Source organism: Arachis ipaensis, chromosome B2 (assembly GCF_059453495.1).
Source record: "Arachis ipaensis isolate K30076 ecotype BB chromosome B2, ASM5945349v1, whole genome shotgun sequence".
NCBI classification, from domain to species: domain Eukaryota; kingdom Viridiplantae; phylum Streptophyta; class Magnoliopsida; order Fabales; family Fabaceae; genus Arachis; species Arachis ipaensis.
Genome location: NC_142437.1, coordinates 88,598,397 through 88,617,204, shown reverse-complemented (window position 1 = coordinate 88,617,204; position 18,808 = coordinate 88,598,397). Strand labels below are relative to the sequence as shown.

Below are 18,808 nucleotides of genomic sequence, written 5' to 3'. Positions count from 1 at the left end.
TGACTGAGATTTACAAGATGACCATAGCTTGCTTCATACCAACAATCTCCGTGGGATCGACCCTTACTCATGTAAGGTTTTATTACTTGGACGACCCAGTGCACTTGCTGGTTAGTTGTATCGAAATTGTGAATGAAAAACGATTTATTAAGACGTGCGTACAGAGTTTTTGGCGCTGTTGTCTGAGATCACAATTTCGTGCACCAAATACCCACAGTAGCGACTAAATCAGACACCAATGCTGGAAGTGGCAAATTACCCTGGGCGTGGACTTGACCCATCGCTTGCTTGATAAGAAGTGGAATGTTCACCGGTCTCTCCGTGAGAACACACCAGACAAGCAAGGCGAGATCCTCCGTGAAGGATGACTTGTGGGTGCTAGGTAGCACATAGTGGGATAGGATTTGGGCCCAAGCTCTAGCTTCCACAGTGAGGGAACGTGCGTCAATGCACTTGGGTCGCATCCGGAGTCGACCTTGGGTCCAAAATGACTCTGGTTCAGCAATTACTCGAAGAATCGAGTCCCAATCAAACCTAAACTCATTCCACTGACGTAAGACCTTTTGGTAGTCATCTATTTCTCTTGGTACCGGTAGGACATTAAGCACTTGCTGAATAGCCTCTTTTGAAACTGGGACTTGCTTCTGGCGCACGTATACTGATTGAAGAGAGGGGAGATGGTAGTTAGTGTAGAACTGTACCACCCACGAGAGGTTGACCTCTTGTGGTTTTCTCAGAAGAAACTCCCATCCTCGCCACTCAATGCGGAGCAAGATACAATGAGCAACCTTGTCTGGCGGGGCGAGTAGATGCTCGGCATGATAGTTCCTTTCAACCATGGCGGGGAACACAAGTTCACAGAAGCTGTTGGGGAACCTTGAAGAATCCTTTGCCGGTTTGCTCTTCTCTTTTTCATTAATAGGAGCGGATGCCTTCGCCTTCTTAGATAGGGGGTTGGCTCCTAGTGTAGGGTGCGCCTTGGAGGTTGACTTTTGGGGTGCCCTCTTTGTTGCCGGTTTTCTTGGGGCTTTCTCCTTGCCTTTCTTGGTGGCCATCCTGAAAAGGAAGGGAAAAGGGGAAACATGAAACCCAAAGAATCATTTCAAAGAAAACAACATGCAAGTGAGAAGTAGTACCCAAAAGAAATTGTGCAACAGAATAATTACGGAGGCGTGGGTCACAACACTTAGCATGTGATGCAAGAGTGAGTAAAGCATGCAATGTGGCATGAGAAGAGTAATCTCAAGCATCCATAACAAAGAATAAGTCATGTTTAATGAGTATCTCATTGGCAAGCATAAAGCAAAGTGAACTCAATGCACTTAGAATAGAGCAAGTGAATGAGGAGGAAGCACCAAATTGAATGTGTATAACCAAAATAACCCAAAATGGTATTCGTGCATTTCCTCGAACACTTGGCGTGCAGTTATCAAACAATGAGCGAATATGAGATATTCAATCAATTAGAGCCCCAAAATAAAATATCAATCATCATCACAACATCACCTACTTACAACGATAATGAAAGATAACAAGAAGATCTATCAAAGCAAATTAAAAACTCAAGTCCAACATCCATGAAAAAGCAAGAAAAAGAAAAAGATAAACAAGCAAAAAGCAAGTAGTATAATTATGCATCTAAAAGAGAAAATAAGAGAATCAACAAAAAGAAACATGTAACTAAAAGAAGAGATTATGAAAAGAGAGCAAGAGGTGAGATGTAGAAGAAGTAGAACCTTGAGAGGTGTAAAAGAACAAGGTGGAGTTTTCTTTTGTGAAAAAATGAGAAAGAGAGAGCAGAGGTGTAGTGCCACCGGGGGTGGTGGTGATCGCCGGTGAGTGGAGTATGGAAGAAGAAGAAGAGAGAAGAGGTGATGGAAGAAAGAAGAAAGAGAAGTAGAAAAGAGGTGAGAAAAAGGAACGAAGGAGGGCGCACCAGTTTTAAAACTGGGTCGCGCAATCGACGCGCGTGCGCACGGTGCGCTTGCACATCGATGAGAGTTAGGTGAGGGACGCGTACGCGTGAAGGGCAGCGGTGCTTCTGGCACAGAGTTGGCACGAAGTAGGCCCAACTCTCTGGTTTTTGTACCAGAGTTGGCATGCAGCACAGGCGACGCGGACGGGCACAATGCGTGGACGCGTGCCTGATGAAGTTGGCAACCGGTGGGGATGCGTCAAGTACGCTTGCGCGCCAGGTCGCAGGCACAGAATAGGCACAAGTTTGGCACAACTCTCTGGTTTTTGTACCAGAGAGTTCAGAATACACAACCGACGCGCGTGCGCAAGTGCGCTTGCGCGTCGATGGCGAATTTGCAAAGGGCGCGCAGGCGTCACGCACGCTTGCACATGGATGCCTGGCACGAAGTGGGCACAACTCTCACATTTTTGTACCAGGAGTGTGAGATGCACCACCGGCGCGCGCGCACAGCACGCTTGCGTGCGGATGCCTCCTTCCCCCCCCCTCCCTTTTTTTTTAAACAACATAGAAAGGGCTATTCTAACACATTCTTGGCAGGTGTTTAAGCTAGATAGTCAAGAAACATCACAAATTCATGCACCATTCAAAGCAAAGCATTTTCTTAAACTTCAACAATTCATTCATGCCAAGAGTAATGAAATCTATATGAACATCCTAGTAATTCAACAAGATCAACAAAACTAAGATTCCTAAGCAATCAACAACATCAAGAAATCTCAAAATTCACAAGAATCTAAAGCTAGAAGCAAGAAGGTATACACAAGGAAGATCTTACCACGGTGGGGTGCCTCCAACCAAGCACTTTTCTTTAACGTCCTTAAGTTGGACGGTCATTCACTTAAGCTTCCTCTCCTTTTGGTGCATCCTCAAGTAGGAGCACTTCCACTTCTCTTGGTGACTTGTAGCCATGATACTTCTTCACTCTATGTCCATTCACTTTGAAAGTTGTGTCGCTTTGAGGGAAAACAATTCCACCACTCCATAGTGCTTTATCTCTTTCACCTTGAATGGTCCTTCCCATCTAGAACGGAGCTTGCCAGGCATGAATCGAAGCCTGAGTTGTAGAGGAGAACCTCATCACCTTCTTGAAAATCCTTCCTTCAGATATGGTGATCATGAAAGGCTTTAGTCTTTTCCTTGTAGATCCAGGCATTCTCATATGCCTCCATCCTCAGACATTCAAGCTCCTCTAGTTGCAATTTTCTAGCCACACCCGCCTTGGTGAAATCCATGTTACACTGCTTCACCACCCAATAAGCTTTATGCTCAATCTCCACCGGAAGGTGGCATGCCTTACCATAGATGATCCGGAAGGGACTCATCCCCAACGAGTCTTGTAGGCCGTCCTATACGCCCATAGTGCATCTTCCAACCAGAAGCTCCAATCCTTTCTCTGTGGATTCACCACTTTCTCTAAAATTCTCTTAATCTCTCGGTTGGACACTTTCGCTTGTTCGTTGGTTTGTGGGTGATAAGCAGTGGCAACCTTATACAATACCCATAGCGCTTGAGCAGTGTCTCTACTTTTCTGTTACAAAAGTGGGGTCCTTGGTCGCTCACGATTGCTCGTGACGACCCATAACAGCATACAATGTTATTTCTAATAAAAGAAATGGCGGTATTGGCGTCATCTAGGCGGGTAGGTATTGCTTCTCCTCACTTTGACACGTAGTCAACCGCTAACAGAATATATAGATATCCACTTGAGCTGGGAAACGGTCCCATAAAGTCAATGCCCCATACATCAAATATCTCACAGAATAACATAGGCTGCTGAGGCATCTCATCCCTTTGGGACGTATTTCCCGACTTCTGGCATTGGTGGCACGACACACAGAACCGGTTAGCATCCTTGAATAAGGTTGGCCACTAGAATCCACAATCCAACACCTTTTTAGCTATTCGTTGTGGGCCAAAGTGGCCGCCACATTCGGACGAATGGCAAGCTTCAATAATGTGTTGGATTTCAGATTCCGGGACACATCTTCGAATTATTTGATTCACTCCCCTCTTCCACAAGTGGGGGTCATCCCAAATGTAGTATTTGGAATCACTCCTCAACTTGTCCCTTTGGTTTTTAGAAAAGTTAGGAGGGAAGATTTTTGCAACCAAGTAGTTCTCCATTGGTGCAAACCAAGGAAAGCTATCTGACACAGCATGCAAACTATCCAATGGGAATGAATCATTGATCGAAAATGGGTCAAATTTTAAATTTTCAAGGCGGCTTAAATGATTCGCAACCAGATTTTGAGACCCACTCCAATCCCTAATCTCAATGTCGAATTCTTGCAAAAGCAATATCCAACGTATGAGTCTAGGTTTCGACTCATTCTTTGTCAATAAGTACCTTAAAGCTGCATGATCCGTGTATACCACTATCTTGGACCCTAGCAAATAAGATCTGAATTTATCTAAAGCATGAACAATAGCGAGGAGTTCCTTTTCTGTAGTGGTATAGTTGGATTGTGCTGCATCCAATGTTTTAGAAGAGTAAGCAATGACATAAGGGAGTTTACCATCGCGCTGTGCGAGCGCGGCGCCTACAGCATGGTTTGACGCATCACACATTATCTCGAATGGCTGCGTCTAGTTGGGGCCTCGCACAATCGGTGCTGTGGTAAGAACTCTCCTTAGCTCTTCAAATGCACTCACACATGCACTGTCAAACTCAAAGTCCACATCTTTTTGGAGTAGGCACGACAATGGCAAAGCAATCTTGCTAAAATCCTCAATAAAGCACCTGTAAAATCCTGCATGTCCCAAAAACGAGCGGACCTCCCTCACAGATGAGGGGTGAGGTAAAGTGGTGATAACATCGATCTTGGCCGGATCTACATAAATGCCTTCATTAGATACTACATGCCCTAACACTATACCTTATCGTACCATGAAGTGACATTTTTCAAAATTCAAGACAAGGTTAGTGTCAACACATCTAGCTAAGACCTTGGCCAAGTTCTCTAAGCAACAATCAAATGAAGTTCCATAAACACTGAAGTCATCCATAAAGACTTCCAGATAACTCTCCATCAGATCAGAAAAGACACTTGTCATATGATGAGCGGATAATTTATACGCTTTTTGGCATTGTTTTTAGTATGTTTTTAGTAGGATCTAGTTACTTTTAGGGATGTTTTCATTAGTTTTTATGTTAAATTCACATTTCTGGACTTTACTATGAGTTTGTGTGTTTTTTTGTGATTTCAGGTATTTTCTGGCTGAAATTGAGGGACTTGAGCAAAAATCAGATTCAGAGGTTGAAGAAGGACTGCTGATGCTGTTGGATTCTGACCTCCCTGCACTCAAAGTGGATTTTCTATAGCTACAGAACTTGAAATGGCGTGCTTCCAATTGCTTTGGAAAGTAGACATCTAGGGATTTCTAGCAATATATAATAGTCTATACTTTGGCCAAGAATAGACAACGTAAACTGGCGTTCAACGCCAGCTCTCTGCCCTAATCTGGCGTCCAGCGTCAGAAAAGGATCCAAAACCAGAGTTGAACGCCAGAAATGGATCAAAACCTGGCGTTCAACTCCACAAATGGCCTCTGCACGTGGAACACTTAAGCTCAGCCCAAACACACACCAAGTGGGCCCCAGAAGTGGATTTATGCATCAATTACTTACTCATGTAAACCCTAGTAGCTAGTTTATTATAAATAGGACCTTTTACTATTGTATTAGGCATCTTTGGATTACCTTATGATCCTTTGATCACGTTTTAGGGGGTTGGCCATGCCTGGACCTTTCACTTATGTATTTTCACGGTAGAGTTTCTACACTCCATAGATTAAGGTGTGGAGCTCTGCTGTTCCTCAAAGATTAATGCAAAGTACTACTGTTTTCTATTCAATTCTTCTTATTTCTCTTCTAAGATATCCATTCGCACCCAAGAACGTGATGAAGGTGATGATTATGTGTGACGCTCATCATCCTTCTCCCTTATGAACGCGTGCCTGACAAACACTTCTGTTCTACATGAATTAAGCTAGAATGAATATCTCTTAGATCTCCTAACCAGAATCTTCGTGGCGTAAGCTAGAATGATGGCGGCATTCAAGAGAATCCGGAAGGTCTAAACCTTGTCTGTGGTATTCCGAGTAGGATTCAATGATTGAATGACTGTGACGAGCTCCGAACTCGCGATTGCAGGGCGTTAGTGACAGACGCAAAAGGATAGTAAATCCTATTCCAGCATGATCGAGAACCGACAGATGAATAGCCGTGCCGTGACAGGGTGCGTGAGCATATTATTCACTGAGAGGATAAGATGAAGCCATTGGCAAGGGTGATGCCTCCAGACGATTAGCCGTGCCGTGACAGGGCATTGGATCATTTTCCCGAGAGATGACCGAAAGTAGCCATTGACAGTGGTGATGTATCACATAAAGCCAGCCATGGAAAGGAGTAAGACTGATTGGATGAAGATAGCAGGAAAGCAGAGGTTCAGAGGAACGAAAAGCATCTCTATTCGCTTATCTGAAATTCCTACCAATGATTTACATAAGTATCTCTATCCCTATTCTATTTATTATATTAAATTCGAAAACTCCATAATTATTTTATATCCGCCTGACTGAGATTTACAAGGTGACCATAGCTTGCTTCATACCAACAATCTCCGTGGGATTCGACCCTTACTCACGTAAGGTATTACTTGGACGACCCAGTGCACTTGCTGGTTAGTTGTATCGAAGTTGTGACAATTATGTATTGAGATCAGAGCACCAAGTTGCTCACGTTGCCAGGGATTGTTTGAGCCTGGACATCACAATTTCGTGCACCATCATACACCGCTGAAAAGTAGCAGGTGCATTGCATAGTCCAAATGGCATCCTTTTGTAAGCAAAGGTGCCAAAAGGGCAAGTGAATGTGGTCTTTTCCTGATCTTCATGAGCAATGTGAATCTGGAAGTAACCAGTGAATTCATCAAGAAAGCAATAATGGGATTTACCCGCCAACCGGTCCAACATCTAATCGATAAAGAGCAAAGGGTAGTGGTCCTTCCTTGTAACGGCATTCAACCTTCGATAATCGATACACACTTGCCAAGCATTTTGTACTCTCTTGGTGACCACTTTACCATCATCCTTTCTTACCGCAATGATGCCCGATTTTTTGGGAACAACCTAGACCGGGCTCACCCACTCACTATCAGAAATTGGGTATATGATACCTGCGTCAAGTAGCCTAGTGACCTCCTTCTTTACCATATCAATGATGGTTGGGTTGAGCCTTCTTTGTGGTTGCCTAACCGGCCGAGCTCCCTCTTGGAGAAAGATACGATGCATGCACTTGTGGGGGTCAATCCCCACAATATCAGCTAAGCTCCAACCAATTTCCTTGTACTTTCTTAGAACATCTAGGAGCTTTCCTTCTTCTTCACTAGAAAGCTCACTAGCAATAATGACCGAAAACCTTTGGTTGTCCTCTAAGAAAGCATATTTCAAATGAGATGGAAGAGGCTTCAGTTCACTCTTTGCCTCAAGATGAGGTTCCTTTTCATCAAGCTCACGGAGTTCATTCTCAACAACTTCCTCTTGTTCACCTTCTTGGTAATCCGTCTCTTCAACAATAAGGTAGCACAACTTGTTGTGGTCTTCTTTTCTCACTTCCGATACCACTTCATCGATTACATCACACCGGAGAATGGAATGCTCTTCGGGAGGGTGCTTCATGGCTTCTTCCAAATTAAACTTGATAGTCTTGTCTCCGACCTCAAAGAAATATGTACCGGTGAAGGCATCTAGCTTGAATTTAGAGGTCTTAAGGAAGGGTCTACCAAGTAGAACGGAGGAGGAGCTTCTATTCTCTATTGGAGGCATTTCAAGGATGTAAAAGTCAATTGAAAATACCAAGTCCTTGATCGCCACAAGTACATCCTCTGCTATTCCCACAACGGTAATTACGCTCTTGTTGGCTAAGGCAAATTTTGCCGTCGACCTCTTTAATGGAGCCAAATTTAACCGCACAAAGATAGATAAGGGCATGATGCTTACGCAAGCCCCTAGATCATCATGAAAAGCAATTCCACCAATACTACAAGACACCAAACAAGGTCCAGGATCGCTATACTTCTCAGGATTAGGCTTCATTAAGGAAGAAATAGAATTATCCAAGGATAATGTCTCCAACTCACCTATCCTATCCTTGTGTGTACACAAGTCCTTCAAGAATTTTGCATACTTTGGAATTTGTTGGATGGCGTCAAGAAGTGGGATGGTGACCTCCACCTTCTTGAACACTTGAAGCATATTTAAATCAAACTCTGGAGTCTTCTTTGCCTTCTTCACCATGGAAGGGAATGGGATAGGAATGGACTCATCCACTATAGCTTTCCTCTTAGGTTCCTTAAGGCTTACTCCTTCTTCCTCATGCCTTTTGTCTACCTCCTCTTCTTCATGTGAAGCTTCAACAACCACTTCTTCCTCATGAATGTTTTCCATGACCCTAGGAGGTATCTCCTCCAATGTAGTTCCCGACCGTAGAGTGATGGCGTTGAGACCGCCCTTGGGGTTTGGAAGAGGTTGGGATGGAAGATTAGAAGAGCTTGAGAATTGGTTGGTGTTGTTGTTGGAGGAGGACAAGGACAACTTCGAAATTATGTCAGTGAGATTGGCTAGTTGAGCACTCATGTTACCATATTGTGCACTCAAGGTATTGAATTGAGCCTTATTGTTCTCCTCTTGTTTCTCCATGGTAGCTCTAAGCTCATCAACTTGATTATTGGAAGATGAAGAGGCTTGGTTGGATTGTTGTTTATGATGTGGTGCTTGGTATTTGGTTTAGTTGTTTTGGTTTTGGTTGTGATGATTTTGGTTGGCTTGGTGGTTGTTGTTGTTATGGTGGTATTGGGATGAAGATTGGTTGTTGTTGTAGTGAGAAGAAGAGTTGCTCCATATTTGGTTTTGATTGCTCCCTTGTGCATTATCCCTCCACCTTTGATTTTGATTATTACCATGAGAGTAATTGTTTTGTCCTTGAGAGGGATAGGGTGGACGATTGTTGTAGTTCACATTGACCATGGCAAGGGCATACTCCTCTTGAATTTGATGACATTAATCGGTGTAATGTGTGGTGCTAGAGCACAAACTATAAATTCTAGGAGGGCCTTCAAGTTGAGCAACTTGGGGTGGAGCTTGGATGTCTTGGATGGAGTAGAATGCTTTTTGATCTTTTTGTATCTGTGTAAGGATAGTGGTCATGTCCCCAAGCGCCTTGGTTAAGCTTGTCTTGGAAGGGGATGCTTCCGCTACACCCTTAAGACGATTACTTCTCACCCTTACTATTGTATTAGGCATCTTTGGATTACCTTATGATCCTTTGATCACGTTTTAGGGGGTTGGCCATGCCTGGACCTTTCACTTATGTATTTTCACGGTAGAGTTTCTACACTCCATAGATTAAGGTGTGGAGCTCTGTTGTTCCTCAAAGATTAATGCAAAGTACTACTGTTTTCTATTCAATTCTTCTTATTTCTCTTCTAAGATATCCATTCGCACCCAAGAACGTGATGAAGGTGATGATTATGTGTGACGCTCATCATCCTTCTCCCTTATGAACGCGTGCCTGACAAACACTTCTGTTCTACATGAATTAAGCTAGAATGAATATCTCTTAGATCTCCTAACCAGAATCTTCGTGGCGTAAGCTAGAATGATGGCGGCATTCAAGAGAATCCGGAAGGTCTAAACCTTGTCTGTGGTATTCCGAGTAGGATTCAATGATTGAATGACTGTGACGAGCTCCGAACTCGCGATTGCAGGGCGTTAGTGACAGACGCAAAAGGATAGTAAATCCTATTCCAGCATGATCGAGAACCGACAGATGAATAGCCGTGCCGTGACAGGGTGCGTGAGCATATTATTCACTGAGAGGATAAGATGAAGCCATTGGCAAGGGTGATGCCTCCAGACGATTAGCCGTGCCGTGACAGGGCATTGGATCATTTTCCCGAGTGATGACCGAAAGTAGCCATTGACAGTGGTGATGTATCACATAAAGCCAGCCATGGAAAGGAGTAAGACTGATTGGATGAAGATAGCAGGAAAGCAGAGGTTCAGAGGAACGAAAAGCATCTCCATTCGCTTATCTGAAATTCCTACCAATGATTTACATAAGTATCTCTATCCCTATTCTATTTATTATATTAAATTTGAAAACTCCATAATTATTTTATATCCGCCTGACTGAGATTTACAAGGTGACCATAGCTTGCTTCATACCAACAATCTCCGTGGGATTCGACCCTTACTCACGTAAGGTATTACTTGGACGACCCAGTGCACTTGCTGGTTAGTTGTATCGAAGTTGTGACAATTATGTATTGAGATCAGAGCACCAAGTTGCTCACGTTGCCAGGGATTGTTTGAGCCTGGACATCACAATTTCGTGCACCAAGTTTTTGGCGCCGTTGCCGGGGATTGTTTGAGTTTGGACAACTGACGGCTCATCTTGTTGCTCAGATTAGGTAATTTTCTTTTCGTTTTGTTTTCAAAAAAAAAAAAATCTTTCAAAAATATTTTCAAAGATCTCTCATCTGTTTTCGAAAAAAAAAATTAAAATAAAAATGTTTTCAAAAATTTTATTCAAGATTTTTAAGAATGAATTCTAGTGTTTTATGAAGCATGTGAAGCCTGGCTGGCTGTAAAGCCATGTCTAAATTCTTTTGGACTGAGGCTTCCAAACCATCAGAGGTAAGTTACATACTTGATAAATGATGAGCAGCAATTTGTTATCAAGATCAATATACTCTGATGTTAAAATGCTGAAGCTTGGCTGGCCATTGGCCATGTCTAGTGTTTTGGACTGGAGCTTTCTTTGAAAGCTTGGCTGGCTAGTGAGCCATGTCTAATTCCTGGACTGAAGCTTTAGACTAAGAATGCAAGATTCCTGGAATTCATATTAAAAATTTTGGAATCTTTATTTTTCTTTTTTCAATTAATTTTTCGAAAAAAATCCAAAAAAATTAGAAAATCATAAAAATCAAAAATATTTCATGTTTCTTGTTTGAGTCTTGAGTCATATCATAAGTTTGGTGTCAATTGCATATGCATCTTGCATTTTTCGAAAATATCATGCATTAATAGTGTTCTTCATGATCTTCAAGTTGTTCTTGGTAAGTCTTCTTGTTTGATCTTGATGATTTTTTGTTTTGTGTCTTTTCATGTTTATCATATGCATTCTTGAATTCTTAGTGCGTAAGCATTAAAGAATTCTAAGTTTGGTGTCTTGCATGTTTTCTTTGCATTAAAAATTTTTAAAAAATATGTTCTTGATGTTCATCTTGACATTCAAAGTGTTCTTGGTGTTCATCCTGACACTCATATCATTCATGCATGCATTCATTGTTTGATCTAAAAATTTCATGCATTGCATCATTTTTTCTTGTTTTTCCCTTGCATCATAAAAATTCAAAAATTAAAAAAATATCTTTTCCTTTTTCTCTCATCAAATTCGAAAATTTGAGTTGACTTTTTCAAAAATTTTTAAAATCAAGTTGTTTCTTATGAGTCAAATCAAATTTTCAATTTGAAAATCTTATCTTTTTCAAAATCTTTTTCAAAAATCAAATCTTTTTCAAATTTCTTAGTTATTTTCGAAAATTCTAAAAATATTTTTCAAAAATCTTTTTCTTATTTTTATATCAAATTTTCGAAAATAACATAATCAATTAATGTTTTTATTCAAAAATTTGAAGTTTGTTACTTGCTTGTTAAGAAAGATTCAAACTTTAAGTTCTAGAATCATATCTTGTGATTTCTTATGAATCAAGTCATTAATTGTGATTTTAAAAATCAAATCTTTTTCAAAAACTAATTTCTATCATATCTTTTCAAAAAAATATCTTCTTATCTTATCTTTTTCAAAATTTGATTTCAAAATATCTTCTCTAACTTCCCAACTTCTAATCTTTTCAAATTTGTTTCAACTAACTAACTAACTTTTTGTTTGTTTCTTAACTTTTTCAAAACTACCTAACTAACTCTCTCTCTCTAATTTTCGAAAATATCTTCCCTCTTTTTCAAAAATTTCTTTTTTATTAACTAATTATTTTTATTTTTTATATAAAAAAATTTTGAAAAAAATACTAACCTTTTTCAAAAACTATTTTCAAAAATCACTAACTCTTTTTCAAAAATTGTTTTCGAAAATTCACTTCCCCCTCTCATCTTCTTCTATTTATTTATTCATCTACTAACATCTCTTCCTCACATCATCACCAAATTCGAACCCCCTCCTCTATCTGTGTTCGAATTTCTTCTTCTTTTCTACTAACAATAAGGAACCTCTTTACTGTGACATAGAGGATTCCTCTTCTTTTCTTTTTCTCTCCTCTTTCTTATGAGCAGGGACAGAGAAAAAGGCATTCTTGTTGAAGCTGATCCAGAACCTGAAAGGACTCTGAAGAGAAAATTAAGAGAAGCTAAATTACAACAATCCAGAGACAACTTGATTGAAAATTTCGAACAAGTAAAGGAGATGGCAGCCGAACCCAACAACAATGCAAGGAGAATGCTTGGTGACTTTACTGCACCTAATTCCAATTTGCATGGAAGAAGCATCTCCATTCCTGCCATTGGAGCAAACAACTTTGAGCTGAAACCTCAATTAGTTTCTCTGATGCAGCAGAACTGCAAGTTTCATGGACTTCCATCTGAAGATCCTTTTCAGTTCTTAACTGAATTCTTGCAGATATGTGATACTGTTAAGACTAATGGAGTAGATCCTGAAGTCTACAGGCTCATGCTTTTCCCTTTTGCTATAAGAGACAGAGCTAGATTATGGTTGTATTCTCAACCTAAAGACAGCCTGAACTCTTGGGATAAGCTGGTCACGGCTTTCTTAGCCAAGTACTTTCCTCCTCAAAAGCTGAGCAAGCTTAGAGCTGATGTTCAAACCTTCAGATAGAAAGAAGGTGAATCCCTCTATGAAGCTTGGGAAAGATACAAACAGTTGACCAAAAAGTGTCCTTCTAACATGCTTTCAGAATGGACCATCCTGGATATATTCTATGATGGTTTATCTGAGTTATCAAAGATGTCATTGGATACTTCTGCAGGTGGATCCATTCACCTAAAGAAAACGCCTGCAGAAGCTCAAGAACTCATTGACATGGTTGCTAATAACCAGTTCATGTACACTTCTGAAAGGAATCCTGTGAGTAATGGGACGCCTATGAAGAAGGGAGTTCTTGAAGTTGATACTCTGAATGCCATATTGGCTCAGAATAAAATATTGACTCAGCAAGTCAATATGATTTCTCAGAGTCTGCATGGAATGCAAGCTGCATCCAACAGTACTCAAGAGGCATCTTCTGAAGAAGAAGCCTATGATCCTGAGAACCCTGCAATAGCAGAGGTAAATTACTTAGGTGAACCTTATGGAAACACCTATAACTCAACATGGAGAAATCATCCAAATTTCTCATGGAAGGATCAAAAGCCTCAACAAGGCTTTAATAATGGTGGAAGAAACAGGTTTAGCAATAGCAAGCCTTTTCCAGCATCCACTCAGCAACAGACAAAGAACTCTGAACAAAATGCTTCTAATTTAGCAAATCTAGTCTCTGATCTATCTAAGGCCACTGTAAGTTTCATGAATGAAACAAGGTCTTCCATTAGAAATCTGGAAGCACAAGTGGGCCAGCTGAGTAAAAGGATCACTGAAATCCCTCCTAGTACTCTCCCAAGCAATACAGAAGAGAATTCAAAAGGAGAGTGCAAGGCCATTGACATAAGCGCCATGGCCGAACCTGTGAGGAGAGGAGAGGACGTGAATCCCAAGGAGGAAGACCTCCTGGGACGTCCAGTGATCAATAAGGAGCTTCCCTCTGAGGAACCAAAGGACTCTGAGGCCCATCTAGAGACCATAGAGATTCCATTGAACCTCCTTATACCCTTCATGAGCTCTGATGAGTATTCCTCTTCTGAAGAGAATGAGGATGTTACTGAAGAGCAAACTGCCAAGTTTCTTGGTGCAATCATGAAGCTCAATGCCAAATTATTTGGCATTGATACTTGGGAAGTTGAACCTCCCTTGTTCATCAATGAACTGAGTGATCTAGATCAACTGACATTACCTCAGAAGAGACAAGATCCTGGAAAGTTCATAATACCCTGTACCATAGGCACTATGATCTTTAAAGCTCTGTGTGACCTTGGTTCAGGAATAAACCTCATGCCCCTCTCTGTAATAGAGAAACTGGGAATCTATGGGGTGCAAGCTGCTAAAATCTCACTAGAGATGGCAGACAGCTCAAGAAAACAGGCTTATGGACAAGTAGAAGACGTATTAGTAAAGGTTGAGGGCCTTTACATACCTACTGATTTCATAGTCCTGGATACTGGAAAGGAAGAGGATGAATCCATCATCCTAGGAAGACCTTTCCTGGCCACAACAAGAGCTGTGATAGATGTTGACAGAGGTGAAATAGTCCTTAAATGGAATGAGGACTCCCTTGTGTTTAAAACTCAAGGATCTCCCTCTACAACTATGGAGAGGAAGCAGAAAAAGCTTCTCTCAAAGCAGAGTCAACCAGAGCCCCCACAGTCAAACTCTAAGTTTGGTGTTGGGAGGCCACAACCAAACTCTAAGTTTGGTGTTAAACTCCCATATCCAAACTCTAAGTTTGGTGTTGGAGAGTTTCAACAAAGCTCTGCACATCTGTGAGGCTCCATGAGAGCCCACTGTCAAGCTATTGACATTAAAGAAGCGCTTGTTGGGAGGCAACCCAATGTTTATTTATCTAACTCTATTATTTTTGTTTTTCATATTTTCCTAGGTTAATGATCATGTGGAGTCACAAAATAAATATAAAAATTGAAAACGGAATCAAAAAATAGCAGAAGAAAAATCACACCCTGGAGGAGCATCTGTCTGGCGTTCAGTGCCAGAACAGAGCATGGTTCTGGCGCTGAACGCCCAAAATGGGCAGCTTCTGGGCGCTGAACGCCAGAACAGGCATGGTTCTGGCATTCAACGCCAGAAATAGCACACAAATGGGCGTTGAACGCCCAAAATGGCCACCAACCTGGCGCTGAACGCCCAGAGTTGGGTAAAAGGCATTTTTACATGCCTAATGGGTGCAGGGATGTAATTTCTTGAACACCTCAGGATCTGTGGACCCCACAGGATCCACTTAGGATCTGTGGACCCCACAGGATCCCCACCTACCTCCACTCACTTCTTCTCACCACTCTCTTTCACACAACCCCATAAACACTCTTCCCCAAAAACCCTTCACCAGTCACCTCAAACTCTCTTCCCCATCACCTCTTCACCACTCACATCCATCCACTCTTCCCCATAAACCTACCTCATAAACTCCACCTACCTTCAAAAATTCAAAACCAATTTCCCACCCAAACCCACCCATATGGCCGAACCTTAACCCCCCCTCCCTTCCCTATATAAAGTCCTCTATCCTTCATCAAATTCACACAACACACCCCTCTACACTCTCCTTGGCCGAAACCACATCTCCCTCTCCCTCTCCATATTTCTTTTCTTCTTCTTCTATTCTTTTGTTTATTGCTCGAGGGCGAGCAATATTCTAAGTTTGGTGTGGTAAAAGCATAGGTGTTTTTCCATTACCATTGATGGCACCCAAGACCAGAGAATCCTCTAGAAGAGGGAAAGGGAAGATAAAAGCTTCCACATCCGAGTCATGGGAGATAGAAAGGTTCATCTCCAAAGCCCATCAAGACCACTTCTATGATGTTGTGGCCAAGAAGAAGGTGATCCCTGAGGTCCCTTTTAAACTCAAAAGAAATGAGTATCCGGAGATCCGACATGAAATTCAAAGAAGAGGTTGGGAAGTTCTAACAAATCCCATCCAACAAGTCGGCATCCTAATGGTTCAAGAGTTCTATGCCAATGCATGGATCACCAAGAACCATGATCAAAGTAAGAACCCGGATCCAAAGAACTATGTTACAATGGTTCGGGGGAAATACTTAGATTTTAGTCCGGAAAATGTGAGGTTGGCATTCAACTTGCCATACATGGAAGAGAACGCACGCCCCTACACAAGGAGAGTCAACTTTGATCAAAGGTTGGATCAAGTCCTTATGGACATATGTGTAGAAGGAGCTCAATGGAAGATTGACTCCAAAGGCAAGCCAGTTCAACTAAGAAGATTGGACCTCATGCCTGTAGCTAGAGGATGGTTGGAGTTCATTCAATGCTCAATCAGTCCCACTAGCAACCGGTCTGAAGTTACTATAGACCGGGCCATCATGATCCATAGCATCATGATTGGAGAAGAGGTGGAAGTTCATGAGATTATACCTCAAGAACTCTACAAGGTGGCTGACAAGTCCTCCACTATGGCAAGGTTAGCCTTCCCTCTCCTCATTTGCCATCTATGTTACTCAGCTGGAGCTTTCATAGAAGGAGACATTCCTATTAAGGAAGAGAAGCCCATCACTAAGAAAAAGATGGAGCAAGCAAGAGAGCCCATTCATGGAGCTCAAGAGGCGCAGGAAGCTCACCACCATGAGATCCCGGAGATGCCTCAAATGCACTTTCCTCCACAAAACTATTGGGAGTAAATCAACACCTCCCTAGAAGAATTGAGTTCCAATATGGGACAACTAAGGGTGGAACATCAAGAGCACTCCATCATGCTTCATGAAATAAGAGAAGATCAAAAAGCAATGAGAGAGGAGCAACAAAGACAAGGAAGAGACATAGAAGAGCTCAAGGACATCATTGGTTCCTCAAGAAGGAAACGCCACCATCACTAAGGTGGATTCATTCCTTGTTCTTCTTTCTTCTGTTTTCTGTTTTCTATGTTATGTGCTTATCTATGTTTGTGTCTTCATTACATGATCATTAGTAGTTAGTAACTTTGTCTTAAAGTTATGAATGTCCTATGAATCCATCACCTCTCTTAAATGAAAAATGTTTTAATTCAAAAGAAAAAGAAGTACATGAGTTTCAAATTTATCCTTGAACTTAGCTTAATTATATTGATGTGGTGACAATGCTTCTTGTTTTCTGAATGTATGCTTGAACAGTGCATATGTCTTTTGAAGTTGTTGTTTAAGAATGTTAAATATGTTGGCTCTTGAAAGAATGATGACTAGGAGACATGTTATTTGATAATCTGAAAAATCATAAAAATGATTCTTGAAGCAAGAAAAAGCAGCAAAGAACAAAGCTTGCAGAAAAAAAAATAAAAAAAAATAGAAAGAAAAATGAAAAAGCAAGCAGAAAAAGCCAATAACCCTTAAAACCAAAAGGCAAGGGAAATAAAAAGGATCCCAAGGCTTTGAGCATCAGTGGATAGGAGGGCCTAAAGGAATAAAATCCTGGTCTAAGCGGCTAAACCAAGCTGTCCCTAACCATGTGCTTGTGGCGTGTAGGTGTCAAGTGAAAACTTGAGACTGAGCGGTTAAAGTCAAGGTCCAAAGCAAAAGAAGAGTGTGCTTAAGAACCCTGGACACCTCTAATTGGGGACTTTAGCAAAGCTGAGTCACAATCTGAAAAGGTTCACCCAATTATGTGTCTGTGGCATTTATGTATCCGGTGGTAATACTGGAAAACAAAGTGCTTAGGGCCACGGCCAAGACTCATAAAATAGCTGTGTTCAAGAATCATCATACTGAACTAGGAGAATCAATAACACTATTCGAAATCTGAAGTTCCTATAGATGCCAATCATTCTGAACCTCAATGAATAAAGTGAGATGCCAAAACTATTCAAGAGGCAAAAAGCTATAAGTCCCGCTCATATGATTGGAGCTCTGTTTCATTGATAGTTTGGAATTTATAGTATATTCTCTTCTTTTTATCCTATTTGATTTTCAGTTGCTTGGGGACAAGCAACAGTTTAAGTTTGGTGTTGTGATGAGCGGATAATTTATACGCTTTTTGGCATTGTTTTTAGTATGTTTTTAGTAGGATCTAGTTACTTTTAGGGATGTTTTCATTAGTTTTTATGTTAAATTCACATTTCTGGACTTTACTATGAGTTTGTGTGTTTTTCTGTGATTTCAGGTATTTTCTGGCTGAAATTGAGGGACTTGAGCAAAAATCAGATTCAGAGATTGAAGAAGGACTGCTGATGCTGTTGGATTCTGACCTCCCTGCACTCAAAGTAGATTTTCTGGAGCTACAGAACTCGAAATGGCGTGCTTCCAATTGCGTTGGAAAGTAGACATCCAGGGCTTTCCAGAAATATATAATAGTCCATACTTTGGCCAAAAATAGATAACGTAAACTGGCGTTCAACGCCAGCTCTCTGCCCAAATCTGGCGTCCAGCGCCAGAAAAGGATCCAAAACCAGAGTTGAACGCCAGAAATGGATCAAAACCTGGCGTTCAACTCCACAAATGGCCTTTGCACGTGGAACACTTAAGCTCAGCCCAAACACACACCAAGTGGGCCCCGGAAGTGGATTTATGCATCAATTACTTACTCATGTAAACCCTAGTAGCTAGTTTATTATAAATAGGACCTTTTACTATTGTATTAGGCATCTTTGGATTACCTTATGATCCTTTGATCACGTTTTAGGGGGCTGGCCATCTCGGCCATGCCTGGACCTTTCACTTATGTATTTTCACGGTAGAGTTTCTACACTCCATAGATTAAGGTGTGGAGCTCTGCTGTTCCTCAAAGATTAATGCAAAGTACTACTGTTTTCTATTCAATTCTTCTTATTTCTCTTCTAAGATATCCATTCGCACCCAAGAACGTGATGAAGGTGATGATTATGTGTGACGCTCATCATCCTTCTCCCTTATGAACGCGTACCTGACAAACACTTCTGTTCTACATGAATTAAGCTAGAATGAATATCTCTTAGATCTCCTAACCAG

General features: G+C 41.2%; 1 protein-coding gene and 1 non-coding gene across 2 annotated transcripts in view; both read right to left on the bottom strand.

The window, feature by feature from the left end:
* The window catches only part of LOC148574755 (uncharacterized), a 43,985-nt gene that overhangs the window by 14,696 nt on the left and 10,481 nt on the right, over nt 1–18,808 (bottom strand). The gene's annotated exons all lie outside the window — the stretch shown is intronic.
* Nucleotides 12,858–12,965, bottom strand: LOC148574756 (small nucleolar RNA R71). Its single transcript, XR_015906105.1, has one exon. It is a non-coding gene; the product is annotated as a small nucleolar RNA R71 (small nucleolar RNA).